Below are 23,137 nucleotides of genomic sequence, written 5' to 3'. Positions count from 1 at the left end.
TTTCCGCCAGGCTTAGAAATCAGCCTGAAGATGCTACCACCACCACCGCCACCACCTGGGGAGGGGCTTGCATGAAGGGTAGGTTAACCCCGGGAAGGAAGAGCGGAGACATGGAGAGCAATGCATTTCTAATGCGTCTGGATCCAGCCCTGGACTCTTCAGTAGGCACGCCAATAAACGTCCCTTTGGGCTTATACAAATTTGAGATGTGTTTCTGTCACCTGCAGCCTAAGGGGTCTTAATAAAATGGGTGGTCTGTTTTACGAACTGGCAGACTTGGTTTAAAGGCAGAAAGAATCCATGCTTTGCCGGGAATTAGCTGTATGACACTGGGCCAACCATGCCACCTCTCTGTTTCCATTTCGTCCCCAGCTCCCACGGTTGTGGGAGAGAATGAAACTATATCACAGTGACTGCACGTAGCACTTGAAATGTTATTTAGTGTCTGTAGGTGCTCAACAGACGTCAGGAAAGAAAGTAGCAGCCTAGCAGAAGATCCCCCCCCTCCCCCGGCACCCCTGAGGCTAGCCTGGCAGAGCAAAATGGCCATCAGACACCCAAGTCACAAGAGGAACAGCTAGGGGAAGCCCTTTTTTAAGAGCCATAACCCTTGGCATGCTGCCAACCCTTTACAGGGCTCAAAGTGATTCCCTATCATCATCTACCCCCACAACCCCCGCTACTAGAACGAGACTCTCAAAAGCACAGTGGCACAGCCCTTACGAAGGCCAATTTGCAGTATCATTAAAATGCTGAATCTCTGGGGCACCTGGGTGGCTCAGTAGGTTAAGCGTCCGACTTCAGCTCAGGTCAGGATCTCGCGGTTGGTGAGTTCAAGTCCCGCGTCGGGCTCTGTGCTGACAGCTCAGAGCCTAGAGCCTGCTTCGGATTCTGTGTCTCCCTCTCTCTCTTTGCTCCTTTCCCACTCACACTCTGTCTCTCTCTCTCAAAAATAAACATTAAAAAATTGCTTTTAAAAACGGAGACTCTCTTCATGAAGCCTCTTCCAATATGCTATCTTCCAAAAGTACTCTCATAAATGCAAAATAATACAATGTAAGTGGCTTCTACTCCTGACCGAGCAAGAGGGACCAGATTTACCGCCCACCTTAAACAACCAAGTAACTGGACAAAACATACAAAACAATGATCTCTAAGCACTGAACAAAAGGCAGCACGGGACAGTAATCCCTAGGAGAGGAAAAGCAATTTCTGGAGGATTTTAGGCTGGAGAACTTCTAGGCTGCAGTGTAGGGATGGAGAACCGAAGCACACAGAGTTCAGGGGATTTCCCCAAGTTGAGGGGACAGTTTAGAAGTGGGGAGGGCAAGGAAGCTGTGATATGCAGGGTAGAGTCAGAGAAGAGAGAGGTGCCCAGGGAGTACACTCAAATTCTTCCGTTGCTTTCGTACAAATCAGCACATGCACACACGGAAACCACCTGAGGCCAGGCCAAGAACCACCAGAAAGAACCAAGTAGAAAAAGTCTCAGGGCTCACATAGAGCTAAGAATAGTTCCCATTCCCAACAGCCAAAGTAGGGAAAATATAACAACTAATGGCACTGGGTTGAGTACTCAGAAAGGTATGATGACCCCCCCCCCAGACCAGGGGTCGGTACACCTTAAAGGCCAGTCAATATTTTAGGCTTTGTGGGTCACTGTGGAATGAAACTAGCCATAGACAACACAAAAGTGAATGAGCATAGCTGTGTTCCAATGAAATTTTATTTACAAAAACAGGTGGGAGGCCAGATTGGTCCCATGGATAGAGTATGCCAAACCCTGCTCTATGGTAAAGAGTGCTCTGGTGGTCCTACACAGTGTAACAGCTGTAGCCAGAACAATGCGTCTCCCTCAAGGTCTCCACATCCGAATCCCCAGCACCAGCATATTATGTCCCAGCAGTGGACATAATATGTTAGGATATAGGCAAATGGAATTAAGCTTGCTAATCAGATGACCCTGAGGTGGGGAGATTACTGTGGATTACGTGAGTGGGTGCAAGGGTCCTGCTAAGTAGAAGACAGAACCAGAGAAAAAGGCAGCACGAGGACTGCGCCCAACACTGCTGGCTTTGAAGACGGACAAACGGAGCCACAGCCCAAGGAATACAGGCAGCCTCTAGAAGCTAGAAAAGGAAACAGATCCTCCCCTAGAACTTCCAGAAGGAACACAGTCCCGCCAACATCTTAACTTTAGCCCAGTGAACTCCAACTTGGACTTCCAATCTCCAGAACTATAAGATAATAAATCTGCGTGGCTGTCAGCCACTAAGCGTGTGGTAGTTACGGCAGCAATCAGGAGACAAGTACGACAGCAATAACGGAATAAACCACAAAAATACTTAAAGGGAGACTAAAACATCCAGCACTGAGCAATGCAAAATTCACAACGTCTGTCAGTCAAAAATCACTGGGCATGAAAAAAGCAGAAGAACTCATTAATAGGAAGAGACCCAGAAACGACCTAGATGACAGACTCGAAGGACATTAAAAGAGCTATCATAAACATACCCCGTAAATTCCAGAAGGGAGGAAAAACATGAGCATGTCAGAAAGAGACACAGGAGATTTAAAGAAGACTCCTTCCAGAGATGAAAAATACAATGCCTGGATGAAGAACAGATCAGACACTGAAGAAGGAAAGACCTGATGAACTTGAAGACACAACAAGAGAGACTGCTAACAACGAAACAGAGAAAAAAGAGGGACAAAAATAAACAGGGCATCATGAGCTGTGGGACAACGTCAAAAGACCTAAGACATATGCAACTGGAGTCCCGAAAAAAGAGGCAAAAAGAGGGAGAGGAGAGAAAAGGTTATTTGAAGAAATAATGCCCCAGAGTTTTTAATCCCGGCGCAAAGTACAAACCCACAGAACCCAGACACTCAATGAATCCCAAGCAGAACAAACACAAAGAAAACCACTCTGAGGCACATCACAATCAAACTGCTTCAAACCAGGGATAAAAAGAACATCTAAAAAGTGGTCAGGAAGTTTAAGAAGATATAACGTACAGTGGAACAAAATAAGAATTAGTCACCTCCTCACCAAAAACGTTAAAACATAAGACAGTGGGGGTGCCTGGGTGGTTCAGTCGGTTTAGCATCCGACTCTGGATTTTGGCTCAGATCGTGATCTCACAGGTTTGTGAGTCTGAGCCTGGCATCGGGATCTACACTGACAGCATGGAGCCTGCTTGGGATTCTCTCTCCCTCTCTCTCTGCTCCTCTCCAGCTTATTCTTCTTGCTCTCTCGCTCTCTCGCTCTTGCTCTCTCTCTCTCCCCACCCCCTCTCTCTCAAAATAAATAAATTTTAAAAATGTACAAAAATAAAAATAAGGGCATCTGGGTGGCTCAGTCACAGTTAAATTTCTGACTTCAGCTCCAATCGCGATCTCACAATTCCTGAGTTCGAGCCCTGCGTTGGGCTCTGTGCTGACAGCTCAGAGCCTGGAGGCTGGAGGCTGCTTCAGATTCTATGTCTCCCTCTCTTTCTGCCTCTCCCCTGCTCACACTCTATCTCTCTCTCTTTAAAAAATAAATAAACATTAAAAAAACACAAAAAATAAAATAAAACATAAGACAGTGGAGTAACATCTTTTAAGTACTGAAAGAAAAAAAAACACCCGTCAACCCAGAATTCGATAAGTAGCAAAAATATCTGTCAAAAATAAAGGACTGTATCATCAGCAGACCAACACCACAAGAAGTGCTGATTTGGGGATTATAAGGGCCAGAAAACTGGCAACACCCAAAATACCCATCAGAAAGGGGCTAGTGACATAAACTATGGCAGACCCTTAAAAGAGAATAGTGAACACTGATAAAAACTGCAGCAGACCTATTAGGGCTGACATGAAACGGCGTTATGACATCCTACTAGGTGAGCAGAGCTACGTACGACAATATGAAAGGTTCACATCTGTGCCTGTAAACGTATAAAAAAAGACCAGTATGAGACACTCCACAGTCACCAGTGCTTACCTACCGGAAATGGGGCCGAGGAGGATGTGGGGTCAATGCGAAGGGGCTCTTTCCATTTCGTTCTTTATACTGCTTACTTCTGCGTCACCTGAATTGCTTTCAAAGAGCAAGTTCAAATATAAAAAACAAAAGTGGTCCTCAGCTGGGATTCAAGGCAAGCCCAAGAGACAGTCAACTTCTTGATTGGCTAAGTACTATTCATGATTTACTCAATTTGGGGTATGACAACATCTATTCCTTTTGCTTCTTTCAAATATCCTCTTTTTCATTCTATCCCAAATTCCACACCTGGGTACACATCGTAACGAAGGTCTCACTGAAGTCCACGTGGGAGCACGGACAAGGATGCTCGTCGCAGCTTTATTTGGGGTGGGGGCATCCGTCCCTGAGCGGAGGATGGGTAAAATCCACCCAGCGGCTCAAAGTAACACGGTGGAGCTCAAACACTTAGAGCTGAGAGGCAAAAGTGAGAAACAGAATGAGATCTGGACACTAGAGCGCTGATGGGACACTTTTTCAACATGCACACAAACGACAGCACACATTTTGCAAGAACACATAAACAAAAAAAAAAAAAATGCATGTTAAATATATAGAATATTGGACAGAGCAGAGGAGCAGAACCAGAAGAACGGATAAGGATAGAAAGAAATAACTAAATAAAGCAGGGGAAGGATTGTAATGAGCCAAAAACGATCATGCGCCCTAAACTGAGTATATTAACTCAACGTGCTACACATAAAAAGATAAGGGGCAGGGCAGATGACATTTGAGGGACCGCGTGCCAGTTGCTTTACATGTATTAACGCTTCATTATTAACTCTCTCATAAGGTTCTCTGAGCTCCAATTTATTTTTTAAAAAAGTTTTAATGTTTATTTATTTTTGAGAGAGACAGAGACGGAATGAGAGTGGGTTAGGGGCAGAGAGAGAGGGAGACACAGAATTTGGAACAGGCTCCAGGCCGTGAGCAGAGCCCGACGTGGGGGTCGAACTCACAAGCTGTGAGATCGTGACCTGAGCGGAAGTCGGACGCTCAACCGACCGAGCCACCCAGGCGCCCCAATCCGAGCTCCAATTTATAAAGAAGAAACTGAGACACAGAGAGGTTCAACAACTTGCCCAAGGTCACACAGGGAGGAAACAGCAGAGGCAAAAGACTAGAATCGAGAATGGCTGGCTCCTGAGCCTACGGTCTTCCCCCCACCGGGCAGCCACAGCTGCTCCCGACCCGACTTACGACGAGAAAACAGAAGCCCAGCCTTTTCTTAGAGTCCAGGATATCAGAATTAGAGCCTGTATCACACCTTATCAGACCCCTTTCTGCAGATGCAAAACAAGGCCCCAAAAAGGCATTGCAGGAGCCCCCCGGAAGCCAAGAAAACCCAGGCCAGTTTCTTCCTGCTGGGGCACACTTCCTTAGTCCCACTGCTTCTAGATCTGCCGGGAAAGTGAAGAAATGAAACAAAACAAACTTTATCTGTAGAATATCAGCTTGGAACAAAAGACCTGAAAGGTTAGAGATCAAGGGAGGGGCAGGAGAGAAGACAAAACTCACTTCCAGGTCTGTGACCCAGCCCTGAGGACACCCAGAGAGCCTGGGTGCAGCACCACACGAGGTGGCATTTATGAGCCACGAGACCCCACAAGAACCCCGTGCCCCGGCGGGGCCCGCCACTCAGCCAGGACGGGGACTCCGGCCAGGGAAGAAGGGACCTCGCCGCGCCGGAGTTTTCACATCCCAGAAAAGCCCGTGAAGCACTGGCACGGGCGCTGATGTATCAGCTAATGTCTCACTCAAGTTGTCAGCATTTTGTTAGAGCCAATTCAGCGGGTAATTAAGGAAAAAGTTGGGACCAGATGGGGAAGCAGATGCTCACTCAGCCGCGAGTACACTTCCCTGCAAGTGTCTGCGAAGCACCGGGCCGGCCACGGTGGGGAGACAGGGGCTGAAGCGACAGCCCCAATACGAGTGGGAGAGAGGGGAGGCCCATTTTAAAGATGAAGAAACTGAGGCCCAGAGAGGTCAGGGGACTTGGGGCTGCTGGAAGAATGGCAGGCAACAATGAGAGGAAAACCAGAAGACTGAAAAGAAGGAGTGTTTCTACCCTGAGGCAGAACTGCACACAAGGCAGGCCCCCCCCCCCACCCAAGCAGAACGAAGGAACTCCAGAAACGGGGGAGAGGGCCTGGATCCCAGCCTCAACCCTGCCCCTTCCTTGCTGCCTCCTCTCAGATAAGTCACTTTTCCTCTCTCGGGCTCAGTTTACTCATCTGCAAAATGGAGGAAAAGATCCCTGTACAGCCCACTCAAAGAAATGACGGAGTTAATAAGCACTGGGCACGGGTGTTGAGGATGGGAGTCAGGATGCCTGGGTTCGGTTTCTGGCTTCCCTCCCCATCAAATGTGTGACTTATTTCACTTGGCCTCAATTTCTCCATCTATAAAATGGGAGTAACAGTGCATACCTCACAGGTACAGTGTGAGGACTTAAAAACAGGAAGACTTAGAACAGTAGAAGGCACAGTGTAAATGCTCCTATGACCCCCCTACTACCATGGAGCCAATGAAAAATGACCACCAGACATTCCCGCAGCTGGCCAAGAAAATACTGACGTTTCAGTGTTAAAGGGAAAAGGCAGGGCATAAAACTGTATGCACTATGATGACAGCTGTATTACACAAAGGATAAAAGGCCACCTAGAGAAAAGACAAAGTTAACAGAGAACTGCTAATCGTGATTACAAAGCAATAGAACAAGGGATTTACTTGCCTCTAATTCTCTATATTTCAAAATTTTCATATATGGATAACCGCTTTTGTAACAAAAAGGAAGGGCTGAACACACTGAGTTTTAGTTCTTTTTAAACACACTGAGCTTTCAATGTTGGGGCTTTTTCACGGGGCTCCTAATGTAGAACACTGGCTGGGCAAATGAAAACAAAGACCAAAGGCAGTGGCCAGCTAACCTGACAGTGAACTCCAGAGCCGCAAAGGGGTGAAAGGGGAGAGTCCTGTGTGGCAGAGGGCGTAGGGACCACCAATGCCTCCTCTCCTCCCCACCCTGAGAGACTGACCACAGGGATATAAAAATAGGAGGCACTATTTATACAAAGGTCTGGACCAGGTAAACCAGTCTAACGTGAAGGTGATCAGAACAGCCACTGCCTCTTGGGGGAAGGGGTGGCAACCGACAAAGGACCCAAGGAAACATTCGGGGAGCTGGAAATGTTCCACGTGGCAACAGGGGTAGGAATTCGGTGGGTATATGCACTTACCCAAACCTTCAGCTATGACTGTCCCTGTCCATTTTCCTTATGTGAGTTTTCCTGAAACAGCTGTCATAACATAATAACCAGCATCCTCGCAGAGTGGGAAGTCGGTGGAGGTACAGGTAATAAAGGAAGAGCAACATGTCGATGGCGGCTGAAGCTGGACCATGGGACGGGGTGGGGTGCGACACAACTCTGTTCATTCAGCATACTTCTGAAACTTTGAAGTTTATTTTTACCTACTCTGAGACAGAGAGATAGAGAGCAAGCGGGGGAAGGGACGGAGAGAGAGGGAGACAGAATCCCACGCAGGCTCTGTGCTGTCAGCACAGAGCCCAACGTGGGGCCCCATCTCACAAACCGTGAGACCATGACCTGAGCCGAAGTCAAGAATTGGATGTGTAACCACCACCCAGGTGCCCCCATATATTTTTTTTTAAATAGGAAGAAAACAGGTATGGTGGCTTATCAAAAAATCAAACATGTAATTACTGTACGATCCAGTAATTCTACTTCTCGGTACAGACCCAAAAGAATGGTAAGCAGGATCTCGAAGAGACGTTAGTACACTCACGCTCACGGGAGTATTCGTGATAACCAACATGTAGCAGCGGCCCAAGTGTCTGCCGACAGAGGAGGGGATAAACAAAATGACATCTGCACACACAGTGGAATCTTATACAGCCTTGAGAAGGAAGGAGACTCCGACATGGGCTACAACATGGAAGAGCCCCAAGGACACGATGCCGGTCACAAAGAGACAAATATTGTATGATTCCACTTGTAGGAGGTACTTAGAGAAGTCAAGTTCAGAGACAGAAAGTAGAATGGTGGTTGCCAAGGGCCGGGGAGGGGGGGAGTTCTTTACGGAGAGTTTCCATTCCACGAGACGAACTTCTGAAGATGGGTAGCACAGCAATGTATGCGTACTTAACACGACCGAACTGTACACACAAAAATGGTGAAGACAATCAAGTTTGTTATACACTGTATTTTAACACAATTAAAAAGTTAAAAAAAAAAAAAAAAAAAAAAAAAAGAGGTCCTGAAATCTAGAAGGGGATTTCACATACAAACCCACCGGCCAAGGAATTTCTGTTAGATGTTAGGGAGGTAACGATACACGGAAGGGCATCGCGATGACCCATCTCATAGCCGTCATCCTTGAGATTCTGACACAGAACTGGTAAGATGAAAATCAAATATGTCACCCCTGGGGGTGGTGATAGGACCAACAGGGAATCCCAGACATCACAGTGGTGGCTTACCTTCTACTTTCCAACTCAACCCTGACCCCATCAGGAAAGCATCTGGGCAGAACCACTGGGCACTTCACCGTGGAGCCTCACAATGATGGAACCCAGACTGAGAAAACCTATAGCCCCGGCCCGGCCCCCTCAAACTCTGGCCGCCGTGTCGCCCACCCATCCTGTACACGGACAACACCTGGCCCTCCCCTTTCAACCCAAGACCCGAGGAAGCTGCTGTTGATATCACTGTAGGGTCTACACCACGCTAAATCATACCTGCCTCCGTTTAGAAGGATTAAAGGAAGCGAGCAGGGGAGAGGGCAAATGCAACAAAATTGCATAATAAAAAAAGGAGAAAAGCGTTCTACTCGAGATTCAGGGAAGGAGCATGTGTAAGTTTTACTCCAGGAAGCTAAAATAAATTTTAGACAAACTCTCCTTTGCATCCCCAACAAAATTAAAGAAAACAAGAACAGAGTAAAACGAAGGGTTAGTTCAAGGAATTCAGAAGAGAATACAAGGAATCAAATAATGGCACAGCGGAATTACAATGAGCATCAGGAGCAGGGACCAGCAGAGTCGTCAGCACAGAAAACAGAGTTAAGGCATCCAAAGGATACACTCGAGAAGCACTTACAAACCTCAAAAGAGAGAAATAGAGGCTCAAATAATCAAAACAAGAGATAATGCAGGAAACAAACAATAGGGATATATGGATATATATGTGGATAACTGCCATTCCAAGAAGAAATGAGCCCAGTGGGACACAATGGAACAAAAATGTTCCTATTATTAAGAGCTAAATCTGTAGACAAAGTACATTCCGTGCACCTCGCAAACTAATGAAAAGACACCAAAACGTGGATATTGCTTGGAATATCCCTTGAATTTCAAGGGGGAAAAGAATACCACAGGCATTCAGGAAGGATGAGGGTGAGAGGGTGGGGGAGTCGACCATCAAAATAAAATACCATGTGGCCTCTGAATTATCCAATATTAACAACATAAGACTATAGAGCATCTACGGAGTACTGAGTGATAAAATACGTAACCCAAAATGCTCTATTCATCCAAGCTGCCATTCACATGAGAAGGAATCAAAAATACCTTCTCAGTTATATAAGTACTTAGAAAAGAGAACACTATAATTAGATGAAAGAAGTTTAAAAAAAAACACATTAGGTATTATAATAAATATAACTTGGGGTAAGCTCCATATTAAAAGACACAGGCACTCAGACTCTGAATTTTTAAATATAAAAAACCTACACGCTATCTGAAAGAAATACAGCTATTTTTCTAAAGGGCACAGAGAAGTTAAAAGAAAAAGTAAAATAAGAAGTTAAATGTAAAATTATACCAGGTAAACTCCAACAACAGAAAGCAGAAAGTACTTTAGAAAAATCACTGGAATTAAAGGTGAAATCAGGAAATGCTTTATAAAAATGAGAAAAACTACAACTGAAAGCAGAAAACATAGAACAGGTCAAGGAGGACCTATTTTTACAGATTAGGAGTACAACCCATAATAAAATGTGAGCAGGCAGACATATATTTCTGTTAAATAACCCAGCAATAAAATATATAAAGTAAAATAAAAAAAGCAAAAGCTAACACCAAAAGAAACATTATACTATTGGAAGACATTAACAGATTCTCAAATTCTTGAAATAATAAATGGAAAAGCAAAATTATTAGGGCTCGTGAGGGAATCTGAAAAATGTGATTAATGTCCATGATATCTGAAATGGAGAAACAGACGTATATGTAGCAAACAGTAAGCCCCAGAACGGAAATGAAATATTTACACAAACTGATATTTGAAAAAAGGAATCCAAAACTTTCTATAAATTAACAAAAGCAAAACCACCGTTGGCAACAGTCTCTCACAATTAACTAAAAATGAATAAACATAAATACTAATGTAAAAAAAGGAATCACAAAGATTTAATACTTTTAAATCATCTTTAAAGAGAACATCGGGGCGCCTGGGTGGCTCAGTCAGTTAAGTGTCCGACTTCGTCTCAGGTCATGATCTCACGGTCCGTGGGTTCCAGCCCCGCGTTGGGCTCTGTGCTGACAGCTCAGAGCCTGAAGCCTGCTTCAGATTCTGCGTCTCCCTCTCTCTCTGCCCCTTCCCTGCTCATGCTTTCTCTTTCTCTCGCTCTCTCTCAAAAATAAACACTAAAAAATTTTTTTAAAAGAGAACATCAAAACTAAGGTATGGAATATTTAGAGGAGAAAATAGTTATGATGCGTCAGAGTAGGTTTATAGAATGTGACCAAAAATGTACTCAGAGGAAAATTCATTGACTAAGCACTTTCATTACTAACCAGAGAAAAAGAAAGAGTTTAAGGACTCAATTTTTTTAAACATCTCAAGAAAGCGAAAGGAGGGGGTTTAACATAAACATAATAATTTGGAAACGTTTTAAGTAGTCAGAGGTGACAAATTACTTCAAAGTTTTAAGAGGGGGGTAAAATAGGCCTGGATATTAGTTTTCAACCAAAAAACATAAGGGAGAAAAATCAGATTAGAAAATATAACCAGAGGACATTTTTTTTAAGTTGTATTCTTTCTACGCAAACATGGTTCAAATTCTTGATGAAATGAATAAATTTCTAATAAAATATAAATGACTAAAACTATTTTCAACCAGAGCAAGAGCAAAAAAATTACTGAAGGAAGGGTTACAGTGGAAGAGAATCATCTCCAAAAGTATAACAGGATAGAGTTTTAAAGGCTAGTCCTTTTAAACTTTCAAAAGATAGATAATTCCCATGCAATATAAATCATTCCTGGCAGAGACTACAAATAAACATCTGGCATGCAGGGGCGCCTGGGTGGCGCAGTCGGTTAAGCGTCCGACTTCAGCCAGGTCATGATCTCGCGGTCCGTGAGCTCGAGCCCCGCGTCAGGCTCTGGGCTGATGGCTCGGAGCCTGGAGCCTGTTTCCGATTCTGTGTCTTCCTCTCTCTCTGCCCCTCCCCTGTTCATGCTCTGTCTCTCTCTGTCCCAAAAATAAATAAACGTTGAAAAAAAAAAAATTTAAACATCTGGCATGCATGCTTAAACTCTCATTCCTACACTCGTACAAAACACTAAATTGTTTACACATGACAGGACCTCAGAATCCTTCTCAACACAGCCATCTCAGCAGCTACCAACAGGTACACAATTTGCAGTGTATTTATCCACCTTGTTCCAGATCATTGAAAATGATGGAAAGCTTCCCAATTTATAACCCACTGTACTAGCATAATCCCCATTTTAAAAATGACAAAAAGAGCACACCAAAAATAAAACCACAAGACAATTTCACTAACGGAGATGGACACAAAATGCTGCAAAATGGATCCACAGTATATTAAAATAATGGAACACCATGAACAAATGGGTTCCTTCCAGGATGGTTAATATTGGGAAATCTATTAATATAATTCACCGCATCAGCAGATCAAAGTTAAGAAAACCATACGGTCATCTGGGTATATAATGAAAGGTATTTGTTTAAAATTCATCATCCTTTTCTCCCCTCTTATTACTAACCAGTCTTACAGTGGGGGAGGGGAGGATTCACACTCCATTGCAAAAGAAAAATTCAAACGCGGAAGAGCTAAAACCACCCCTAAATAGTACCACTCACCTCCATCTTGATAAAATTAAGAAAAATAAAAATAAACTTAGCAACTCAGAAGATGCTTACTTAATAATAAAGAATATGTAACGGGGGGCGCCTGGGTGGCTCAGTCGGTTAAGCGTCCGACTTCGGCTCAGGTCATGATCTCACAGTCTGTGAGTCTGAGCCCCTCAAAAGACTCTGCTGACAGCTCAGAGCCTAGAGCCTGGAGCCCGCCTCTGATTCTGTGTTTCCCTCTCTCTCTCTGCCCCTTCCCTGCTTGTGCTGTCTCTCCCTCTCTCTCTCTCAAAAATAAACATTAAAAAAATTTTTAATAAAAAAAATAATAAAAAAGAATATGTATCAGAAACCAAAATAAAACTTCAGACTTAATTAGAAAATGCTAACATCCTTCCTACCTAAAGAAGAAACAAGACAATACAAGAATACATGTTATCCCTGCTACTATTCAAACTGCCTAGAAGGTCTAGTCAACCTATAAGAAAAAAAAAGGACAATGTTGTAAAAGAAGGGAAATGAATATTATCTGCATCTATTACAATCTATCTAAAAATCACAAGAAACCACTGGAATTAAGACGACAATATGCGGCTGGGGTGTGCCCGGGTGGCTCAGTTGGTTGAGTGTCTGACTCTTGATTTGGGCTCAGGTCACGGGATCAAGCCGCGCATCCGGCCAGCTCCATGGAGACCACTTAAGATGCTCTCGCGCTCGCTCTCTCTCTCTCTCTCTCTCCACCTGCAACCCGCTCCCATCCCCCACTGGTGCTCGCTCGTGATCTGATCTCTCTCTAAAAATAAAAAAATTAATATTAAAAAAACAATATGGTAAGTTATCCACTAACAAAACAGCCACATAAAATCCAGTAGCTTTTCAATGTACTTGAATTAATTAGGCAAAGTAACACAATGAGGGAAATTATCCCCCTTACAGTCAAAAATACCAAATACCCAGGAATATACTTAAAAATACATGTCCAGGGGCGCCTGGGTGGCGCAGTCGGTTAAGCGTCCGACTTCAGCCAGGTCACGATCTCGCAGTCCGTGAGTTCGAGCCCCACGTCGGGCTCTGGGCAGATGGCTCGGAGCCTGGAGCCTGTTTCCGATTCTGTGTCTCCCTCTCTCTCTGCCCCTCCCCCGTTCATGCTCTGTCTCTCTCTGTCCCAAAAATAAATAAACATTGAAAAAAAAAAATTAAAAAAAAAAAAAAATACATGTCCAAGGGGTCCCTGGATGGCTCCATCAATTGAGTGTCTGACTCTTGATTTTGGCTCAGGTCATGATCCCAGGGTCATGGGATCAAGCCCTGCACAGGGGACCACACTGGGCACAGAGCCTGCTTGGGATTCTCATTCTCTATCTCTCCCTCTGCCCCTCTCCCCAGCTCACATGCTCTAAAATAAAATAAAGTAAAATAAAAGTCCAAAACTTAGGTGGAAAACTTTAACGTGGGTCATTTAAGGGAACATGAACAAAGAAAGAGACAGACCACAACCTTAATGGACAAAAAAACATTATACTGTTAAGAACACCCTTCTATTCAATTAAATGCATACATTTAACACAATTACCATCACAAGGCAATTTTTACCTTTAAAAATGATTCCAGCATTCATCCACTAGAATATGTGTGAGACTAATGAAAATTTTGAAAACAGAATAATATGGAAAGACATTTACTAAATATTACAATATTTTTAAAGCAAAAATAACCAAAACAGGGTGGTACGGGAACTAAAGTTAACACACATAGTTGGATGTGTTGGGTCTGTTTCTGCACTGTAATCTATTAAATCTATCTGCCTGTATATGCCTATGCCAGGTCAACCCTCGTTCAGTTACTATAGCTTTAAGATATTTTAATACCTGCATTTAGAAAATACGGACTCAAATCCACCCAGCTCTTGGTGGCAGTACTAGACAGCCAACTTCTCAATCCTTTATAACCCTTCAAACCACCCAGCCATAGATTAAGTGGGGCCCACGAAGCCATCCAGCCCAGGAGCAGCAAATGTGAACTAGGCTACCACCACATTGCCTTCCCAGTGGCAGACATCACTAATCAATCTCAGCATCCTGCCCACCGTGGCCTATCCATGGACCCAATAACCAACCACAGCTGGAATTCATAAGAAAACATGGACATCTGTGAAGTCTAATCTCTTCATTTTATGGGTAAATGAGTTTCCATCCTCATGACAATTTTGCAAGGCAGACCAAAAAAGCTCATTATCTCATATTCTAGACAACAGTGCTTCCAAGAGGGAAAATGACACGGCAAACTCAGCCCGGGCCTGATAAGGGGCAGACCACACAACGCCAGGTCTCTTGCATCCAGCCCTACGGTCCTTCCATCCTCCATGTCCTATAACCCAAATGGGCTCCAACACAGGCCTAGTGAGCCTATAGGTAGTTGCCATTTTCTGTGCAAGAAAAAAAAAGCATCCAGATGCAACTGGCCAGCTAACCCTTACATAGGACTTGCTATGTGTCAAGCACTGTGCTAGTGTTTTTAATATTAACCCCGCTAATGCTCACTCTACCCATTTTGCAGATAAGGAAACCGATTCTAAGTCATATGCCCAAGGTCATGTGGTCTGAAGGAGGCAGATGTGGGTTTTGCATCCCGGAAGTCTGGCTACAAAGTGGACATCCTTAGCCACTTTGCTGTCCCACTTTTCAGAGCAGCCATGTAAGGACTGTTTTTCCTGGGGGCATCACGTGTGCCACAGCACCTAGACCCACCCTGCATGCTCCCGCCAACTCACGCTGGGCTTTGGTAAAATTACACCATAAAGAACATCTTCATATATAAGTATTTTTATATTTTAAAATCCTCTCCTTTAGATATATTCCCAAAGAGAGATTGCCGGTACTAAGCTTTGGGAACCTCTGTTGATTTGGAAAGGAAATAAACTCTTTTAAAAAGCGTTTTGTTGACTCACTTTGTTATTATAAAAGAGGTTCGTGTTCCATGAAGAAAACTTATTATATGCAAAAAAAAAAAAAAAAAGACCCATAATCGTAGGCCTCTCCAAGTTCATCTCCATTAACAGTTTTGCTCCCTGGGTGTCACTGGAACCCCTGAGACCTCCAGTCAGTCGTGTGTGGGGAGTTGCTCCAAGCCCACGTCCAAGTTGAGTTCACCAAGTCAGGAGCTCCACGGCTGCCTGCTTTATGCACTCGTATCTTCAATGGGAAGTAACAAAGATCACTATTTATCACGAGGATGAGGGAGCCAAGCAGGCAGGACATTTCTGATCTGTTCCTTACCTGCTAGACAGGAGGTTTAGGTAAAGGGGCTCTGGGTTCCACCTGCTCAGGACAGCTGGGAGGTCCTGGCAGGAAAATTCAGTAGACAATTTAATGAATCATAGCCAGCAATTTTTTTTTAATAAAAAAAAAAAAGAATTAAAAAGCAGCAGAATGCAGGGGTGCCTGAGTAGCTCAGTCAGTTAGGCGTCCGACTCTTGGTTTCAGCTCAGGTCATGATCCCAGGGTCGTGGGACCAAGCCCCATGTTGGGCTCCTCAATGAGCATGGAGCCTGCTTAAGATTCTCTCTCTCTTTCTCTCTCTCTCTCTCTCTCTCCCTCCGCCCCTCTCCCCTGCTTGCATGCGCACTCTAAAATAAAAAAAAATAAAATTTAAAAATTAAAAAACTATATCAGAAAGCATCACAAGTGGTTAAGTGTAAATATTGTTCTCTGCTTTTGCTTTACCTTTATGAGTACATGCATATGAGACGGTGATATAAAATGTATTTCTTCCAGTGGGTCAGTCATGAACATTTGCTGCTGCCCAGCAGGGCACAGGACCTGCAGAGGTCAGTTCTGTCAGGACACCAGGAGGCAGGAGTGAGATCGCATCTGCAAAAGCACTTTACAGCATTAAGCACTGTTCTGACTTCAGACCAGATCACCGAAGACTCGCTTTCTTCCTCTCATTTGCCCTAACCTTTATTCCCCTCTAACTCCCCACCTACGTGCACCCCCTCAGAGACAAAAGTTCCGATACACTGAATATTCTGGTGGGCTCCCATGAAGGATAAGGACATTTGGGCAGAATTTTGTGAGTCATCAGCTTTCAAGGAATTAGATTTATAATAATAAGTACTCAATGCTAAAAATTCACTGAAGTTCTTCTTTCTTTGATGATTCATCTAATTTCATCAGCCCAGAATGCTCTATTCCAACCATTTCCTCCCACAGACCCATCTTTAGACCCTCAAATCCTATCTGTCCTTCAAACTCACACTCAAATACCACTTCCTCCAGGAAGTTGCCCTGGATTCTCTTTACCAGGATTCAACTTTCCCTCCACTAAATACCCTCAGCAACCGGTCTTAGAACACTGAACATTTTCTACAGCACGTTGTATGTGACTATGAACAGAATCCGTATTGTTTCATCACCTTGGTGCCTATCAGGAGTCTCCAGCCATAATTAGGACAATTATTTAATGGATAAATAAATTCAGAAGGTGTTTAGGATCTTGAAAGAGGAAGGATCATCACCCAAAAATGTTTTATCAGCATAAATGCAGAGAACCAAGTTATTAGAGAATTCTGGCTAATAAAATGAGATTAAAAATAATTTCCTGAAAAATTAATACGTGTGTAATAAGTAAAATATATAAGAACAGACGTGAAATTAACACAGCTATCTCGGAGAGGTATGCAATTATGAAGTCTTTTTTACATATATGTTCTAGGTTTCCTCATTAAACATGAACCCTTTTCATAATAATAAAGTCAATGAAATTTTTTTTAAAGAATCTGCTATATTTCTTTTCCAAATCAACAGAGATTCCCAAAGCCTGGTACCAATAATTGTCCCAAAAGGGGCAGGATATATGGAAATGTATTAAACTAATATCTACCCTTGATCCAGTAATCTCTCTTTGGGAATATATCCAAAGGAGATGGCTTTAAAATATCAGAATACTCTATTTATGAAAATATTCGTTACAGTGTAACCATATTAAAGAGAAATTAGAACCAACCTAAATGTGCAACAATAGAGTATGGGTTAAACAAACTACATTCTTTTCTGTGACTACTATGCAGTCTTTAAAAATGACAATGAGGAAGACAAAAGATGGGGGAAGGAAAAGGCAGGAGGCGAAACTAATACATTATGATTCAAATAATAAAAATACGCTTGTAAAATAACTAGAAGGAAATACACCGAAGTTTTAATAGGGAATATAAGAGGGCTGGCATTTATTTACCATAGTCTTTTTATTTCCTTACTTTCTGATTTCTCTGTAATATCATTAGGTTACTTTAATTATTTAAAAATTAACTTATTAAAACAAATATCAGCAAACATCTAACTGTGACCAGGGAATAATCTGTTTAGGAATATCTGTTTTGAATAAGCCATGACTACTGCTTCCCATCCCATTCAACAAGCACCTATTAGCACCGCTCTGTGCCAAGGTACGCATGGTCCCTAGGGAAAGATACCTGAGCATCCCTGAGATACAGCGCATTGTGAAAAGTACTCCACAGCCCTAACAGTTGGACTCAGGCTCTGTCACCTCCCAGATGTGGTGAATGAGAACATCAATTAGACACCCACAGCAAGTTCTCTAATGTCACTGAACTGCAGTTTCTGCCACTGTAGTGGCACTGAGGTCAGTCTGGATAATAAAGAGCGTCTGCCCGGTGAAAAAAACACACTAGAAAGCAGCCCAACCTGGTGAACAACATACATGCTATTCTACAGGTCAGTTCTGAAGACATGATTCCAGTGCTCAGGTTTATCTGCAAGTGATCAAGTCAAAAAGAGTGTTATACCTGTACACTTAGAGAACATCAGAGTCCAGAAAGAGACCTAAGTACATGGAAATTTAATATCAGAGAAAGACAGCATTTCAAATCCAGAAGGAAAAGGTGGATTATTCAATTCTTGGCGTTATAGCTAGAAGCTAGACGTTTGGAAAAAAACAGAGCCTAATCTCTATGCCCCTCCTCCAAAGCAAATATATTCCAAAGAGATAATCAATTTAAATGTAAGAAAACAAAGCGTATACAAAATGAAAGAAGAAGTAAGGATGAATTTTTTTTTAACGTTTATTTATTTTTGAGACAGAGGAAGAGACAGCATGAACGGGGGAGGGGCAGAGAGAGAGGGAGACACAGAATCAGAAACAGGCTCCAGGCTCTGAGCGGTCAGCACAGAGCCCGACGTGGGGCTCGAACTCAAGGACCGCGAGATCGTGACCTGAGCCGAAGTCGGCCGCTTAACCGACTGAGCCACCCAGGCGCCCCAGGATGAATTTTTTTTTAATTCTTTTTTTGTTTCCAGGTATTTGATCTTACAAATAATTGTGAGCACTCATGCGTGTTTCACATGGTATACAGACACACCTATTCCTTCTGTGAATGTTCCTGGAAGACGAATTGTTGATTTGTTCAATAACATCAATGTTCAACTTGGTCTTTTCCCTGTCACAGCCATTTTTTAAGCGTACAGTTCAAGAGTGCTAAAAGTACATTCACGGTGTTGTGCAACAGATCTCCAGAACTTTTTCATCTTGCAAAACTGAAAGCCTATACCCACTAAACAACATCTCCCCATTTCCCCCTTCCCCTGGCAACCACCCTTCTACTTTCTGTTTCTGCCAGTTCGGCTACTTTCGAGGTCTCACGAGGAGCAGAATCAGACAGCATTCGCCTTCTTCTTGTGACGGGCTGGTGTCACTCAGCATAGTGTCCTCGAGGTTTATCCATATGGTAGCATGTGACAGGATTTCCTTTTTTTAAAGCTGAATAATATTCCATTTGATGCACAGACCACATTTTGTTTACACCCTCATCTGTCAATGAACCTGAGTTACTTCCACCTCTTGACCACTGTAAATAACACTGCAATGAACATGGGTGTATAATCATCTCTTTGAAATCCTGCTTTGAATTCTTCTGGATATACACCCAAAAGTAGGATTGCCAGATCATATGAGAATTCTATTTTTAATTTTTTGAGAAACTGCCATACTGTTTTCCATAGCAGCTGCACCAACAGTACACAGGGTTCCAAATTTTCCATGCCAACACTTACTTTCTGGGATTTTTTTTTTTTTTATAGTGACTATCCTAATAGGTGTGAGTGATTTCTCATTGTGGTTTTAAATTACATTTCTCAAATGATCAGTGACAGTGCGTATATTTCCATATGCTCGTTGGCCATCTGTGCACCTTCTCTGGAAAAATGTCTGTCCAAGTCCTCTGCCCATTTTTTAAAAATCAGGTTATTTGGTTTTTGTTGTTGCACTGTAGGGGGTTCTTTATATATTCTGGAAACTAACCCTCATTCAGATATATGATTTGCAAATATTTTCTTCCATTCTGTAGGCTGCCTTTCACTATAAATTCTTAACGTGGGGAAGACTTTTTAAGTGTGACACCAAAACAATATAGTCAGAATCCAAAACACAAAAATGTAAGCATTTTAAAAGTAAACATTTTAGGGGCGCCTGGGTGGCGCAGTCGGTTAAGCGTCCGGCTTCAGCCAGGTCACGATCTCACGGTCCCTGAGTTCGAGCCCCGCGTCAGGCTCTGGGCTGATGGCTCAGAGCCTGTTTCCGATTCTGTGTCTCCCTCTCTTTCTGCCCCTCCCCCGTTCATGCTCTGTCTCTCTCTGTCCCAAAAATAAATTTAAAAAACGTTGAAAAAAAAATTAAAAAAAAAAAAAGTAAACATTTTATTGAACCACCACTAAACGGTGCTTTAAAAAAAAAAAAAGTCCAGGAAAAGAAATACTTGAAATCTAAACAGCAAACAAAGAGCCAATATCTCTAAAATCCAAAATTTATTGAAAAAATAAAGGAAGTGTGCCTTGGCAGCTCAGTCAGTTAAGCATCTGACTTTGGCTCAGGTCATGATCTCACGGTTTGTGAGTTTGAGCCTCTCATTGAGCTCTCTGCTGTCAGCACAGATCCTCTGTTCCCCTCTCTGCCCTTCCCTCGCTCTCTCTCAAAAATGAATAAACACTCTAAAAAACAAATAAATAAAGGAGCTTCTGGGTGGCTCAGTCAGTAAGCATCCAACTTTGACTCAGGTCATGATCTCACGACTCCTGAGTTCAAGCCCCGTGTCAGGCTCTGCGCTGACAGCTCAGAGCCCGGAGCCTGCTTCAGATTCTGTCTCCCTCTCTCTCTGCCCCTCCCCAACTCACGTGCACGCCCGCTCTCTCTCTCTCTCTCTCTCTCTCTCTCAAAAATAAACATTAAATAAACATTAAAAATTTTTTAATAAAGAATAAAAAAAAGAAAAGAAAAAACAGACCACCCCAAGCGAAAAATCAGCCAAATGCTTGAAGAGACAATTCACATAAGAAGAAATGCAAGTAGTTAATAAAAGTATACTAAGAAATGTTCAACCTCATTAGTTTGCCCATCAGGACATCAATGATTAAAAAGTGGCAATACAACATGATGGCCACAATGTATAAGATGAGCACTCACAATCTCCTAGTAGGAAGGAAAACTAATACCACCTATAGAATGCAAATATGTTATGATTCACCAATCTGCCTTTTAGAGAGTAATGATAAAGAGATGACCACGTAAGCTAGAAACCCTGCATGTAAAAGGTTTAGAAATAACCAAAATCCAATAGGGCACTGAGTTTAGGGACATATATGCACAACAGAAATACAACGTAGTCGATAAAGTAATAGGGACACATATACAATAGAAATACAATGTAGTCAATAAAATAATAACAAAAATCTCTATTAACTGATGCAGGAAGATATCCAGGAGTTTAAAAAGAAAGCTGACTCAGAACAGCATGCAGAATATAATCCCATTTGTATAAAACTGTAATCGTATATATTTAAATATGCAGAGGGATGACTTAAATAATGCTCATCAAATGTGAACAGTGGTTGTCTCTGGGTGGTAGGATTTGGGGTGGTTTTCTCAAATAACAATCATATTTCTTCTATACTGCTTTAATGTTTTATGTAATGAATGTATTATTTTATAACTGGGGGTGGGGGGGAGAAGAACCTGTTTTCACTTGGAAGAAAAATAAAAGTGGAGAACCAACTCTTGGACAGCCATCTCACACTCAGAAACCAGAATGGAGACAGTCTAAAGAATGGAGTCTGAGTGAGGACTCTGACACTAATTAGCTGAATGACCCCTGGGCAGGTTAGCTTCTCTGCACCCTGGTTTCCTCACCTGTAAAATAAATATGATGAAAATTCTATGTCATGGAGTTATTTGGGGGGGATAAAGAAACTAACACTGGGTAGGTTCTCAATAATAATTAGTTTCAGGGCGCCTGGGTGGCTCAGTTGGTTCAGTGTCCAACTTCAGCTCAGGTCACGATGTCACGGTCCATGAATCCGAGCCCCGCGTCGGGCTCTGTGCTGTCAGTTCTGAGCCTGGAGCCTGCTTCAGATTCTGTGTCTCCCTCTCTCTCTGCCCCTCCCCCACTCATACTCTGTCTCTGTCTCTCTCAAAAATAAATAAAATATTAAAAAAAAATTTTTAAATAATTGTTAGTTTCATTCTTCCCTTTGAGCTCATTACTAAAAGCACCCTAGCTGTATCTAACCCATATTAGGTACTCAAAATGTGTCAGGAGATTGAATGGGGTAGATGGATGGATGAACAGATAATCCTAAGAAAGACATCTGAAGGATAGAAAGATGATAAGGGGAAATGGGTGAGTGGGTAGAATGGGTGAGATGGACGGATAGGTGAATAGCTAGACGGAATGATGAGCAGACAGATGGAATGGCAGCTTATATTTTCAAAGATGTCACACTGACAAAACTCCATAGAGGAGTGGGGCTTACGGCTCTCCTCTCGAAATGGGACATGTCTTTGTAACTGCCTCAACCCATAGATTGCGGTAGAAGTTATGCTATATGACTTCTGACACTAAATCATAAAAGGAGACACTGGGTCTGCTTGACTCTATCTCTGTTGGGACATGTGCCTTGGGAGACTCAAGGTGCCATATAAAGTCAGGCCATGTATGAAGCCTCCATGCTGGAAAGACCCCATGACATGGATGGATGGATGGATGGATGGATGGATGGATGGATGGATGGATGGACGGACAAATGGATGCCCAATGAGTTCTAACTTCTTAAGTCTTCCAAATCCTGGCACCAGATATGAGAGTAAAGAAGGTCTGAAGATGACCCTGGCCACCATATGACCACAGTCACAGAGAAACCCTAAACCAGACCAACCGATGGACCTACTCCCAAATTCCCAACTCACAGAAACCATGAGAGACAATAATCAGCGTTGTGTTAAGCCACTAAGTTTTGGGGTGATTTGTTACATGGAAACTGGTACCTGAGACGGATGGTGAAAGGAGTCTGAGGCTGAATGCATGACCTCTCTATGCGGAGCCCCGGAAATCAGCCACATCTTGTACTAAATACCAGGTCTTGTACACTTCTGCTGTCTGTTCCAAAAGCCTCCCACTTACCTTTCTATTCCAAGCCTTTCTCACCTCCACTATTTATACTTCCAAAAGCCAGCCCTCCTCCAAGCTCTGACTTGGATCAACTGCCCTCCTGCCCCTGAACAAACTAACAGAACATGCTTTCTGAGCAACTAGTCCAAGCCCTGACTGTATAATAGGGCAAATGGAGGCCCAGAGCAGGGAAAAGAGATTACCCCAGGCTCTGGCTGAGTTAGAAGCAGGGCTTAGACTTGAGACTATGGTTCCTACCGTGAAGCCCAGAGTTATTTCTCCTCCAACAGCCCGTGGGCTCCAGGTATTCCCAAGTTTGAGCTGTGCTTCCACTGCTTACTGCCAGTGATGGTAGTCCCATCGGGCAGCCAGCATCGCCGCAGGCCCTGGCTGGGACGTGCCAGAGCTCCTGGCTCCAAGCATACCTTACATCTGTCTGGGCATAAATTTGCATTCTGAATCCAGGAGGCCCCGGTTCCAAGTATGTCAAATGTAATTAATTACAGCAAACCTTCTGCAACTGTTTTCAAACGCAG

The 23,137-nt window shown here is 43.1% G+C and overlaps 1 protein-coding gene across 24 annotated transcripts in view; it reads right to left on the bottom strand.

Annotated features, from left to right (window-relative positions):
* ZNF618 (zinc finger protein 618) overlaps window positions 1-23,137 on the bottom strand; it is a 184,908-nt gene that overhangs the window by 148,113 nt on the left and 13,658 nt on the right. Inside the window, exon 1 of one of the 24 annotated variants that reach the window (XM_040482055.1) lies at window positions 7,267-7,575. The exons of the other annotated variants lie outside the window; for them this stretch is intronic. The gene's annotated coding sequence lies outside the window, so the exon portion shown is untranslated. Of the gene's footprint in view, window positions 1-7,266; window positions 7,576-23,137 lie in introns of those variants that run through there. 24 annotated transcript variants of the gene reach the window in all.

Source organism: Herpailurus yagouaroundi, unplaced genomic scaffold, assembly GCF_014898765.1.
Source record: "Herpailurus yagouaroundi ecotype Mexico unplaced genomic scaffold, PumYag 160, whole genome shotgun sequence".
Taxonomy (NCBI): Eukaryota; Metazoa; Chordata; class Mammalia; order Carnivora; family Felidae; genus Herpailurus; species Herpailurus yagouaroundi.
Note: the sequence above shows the minus strand (reverse complement) of the source record. Positions and strands in the feature narration are given on the sequence as shown.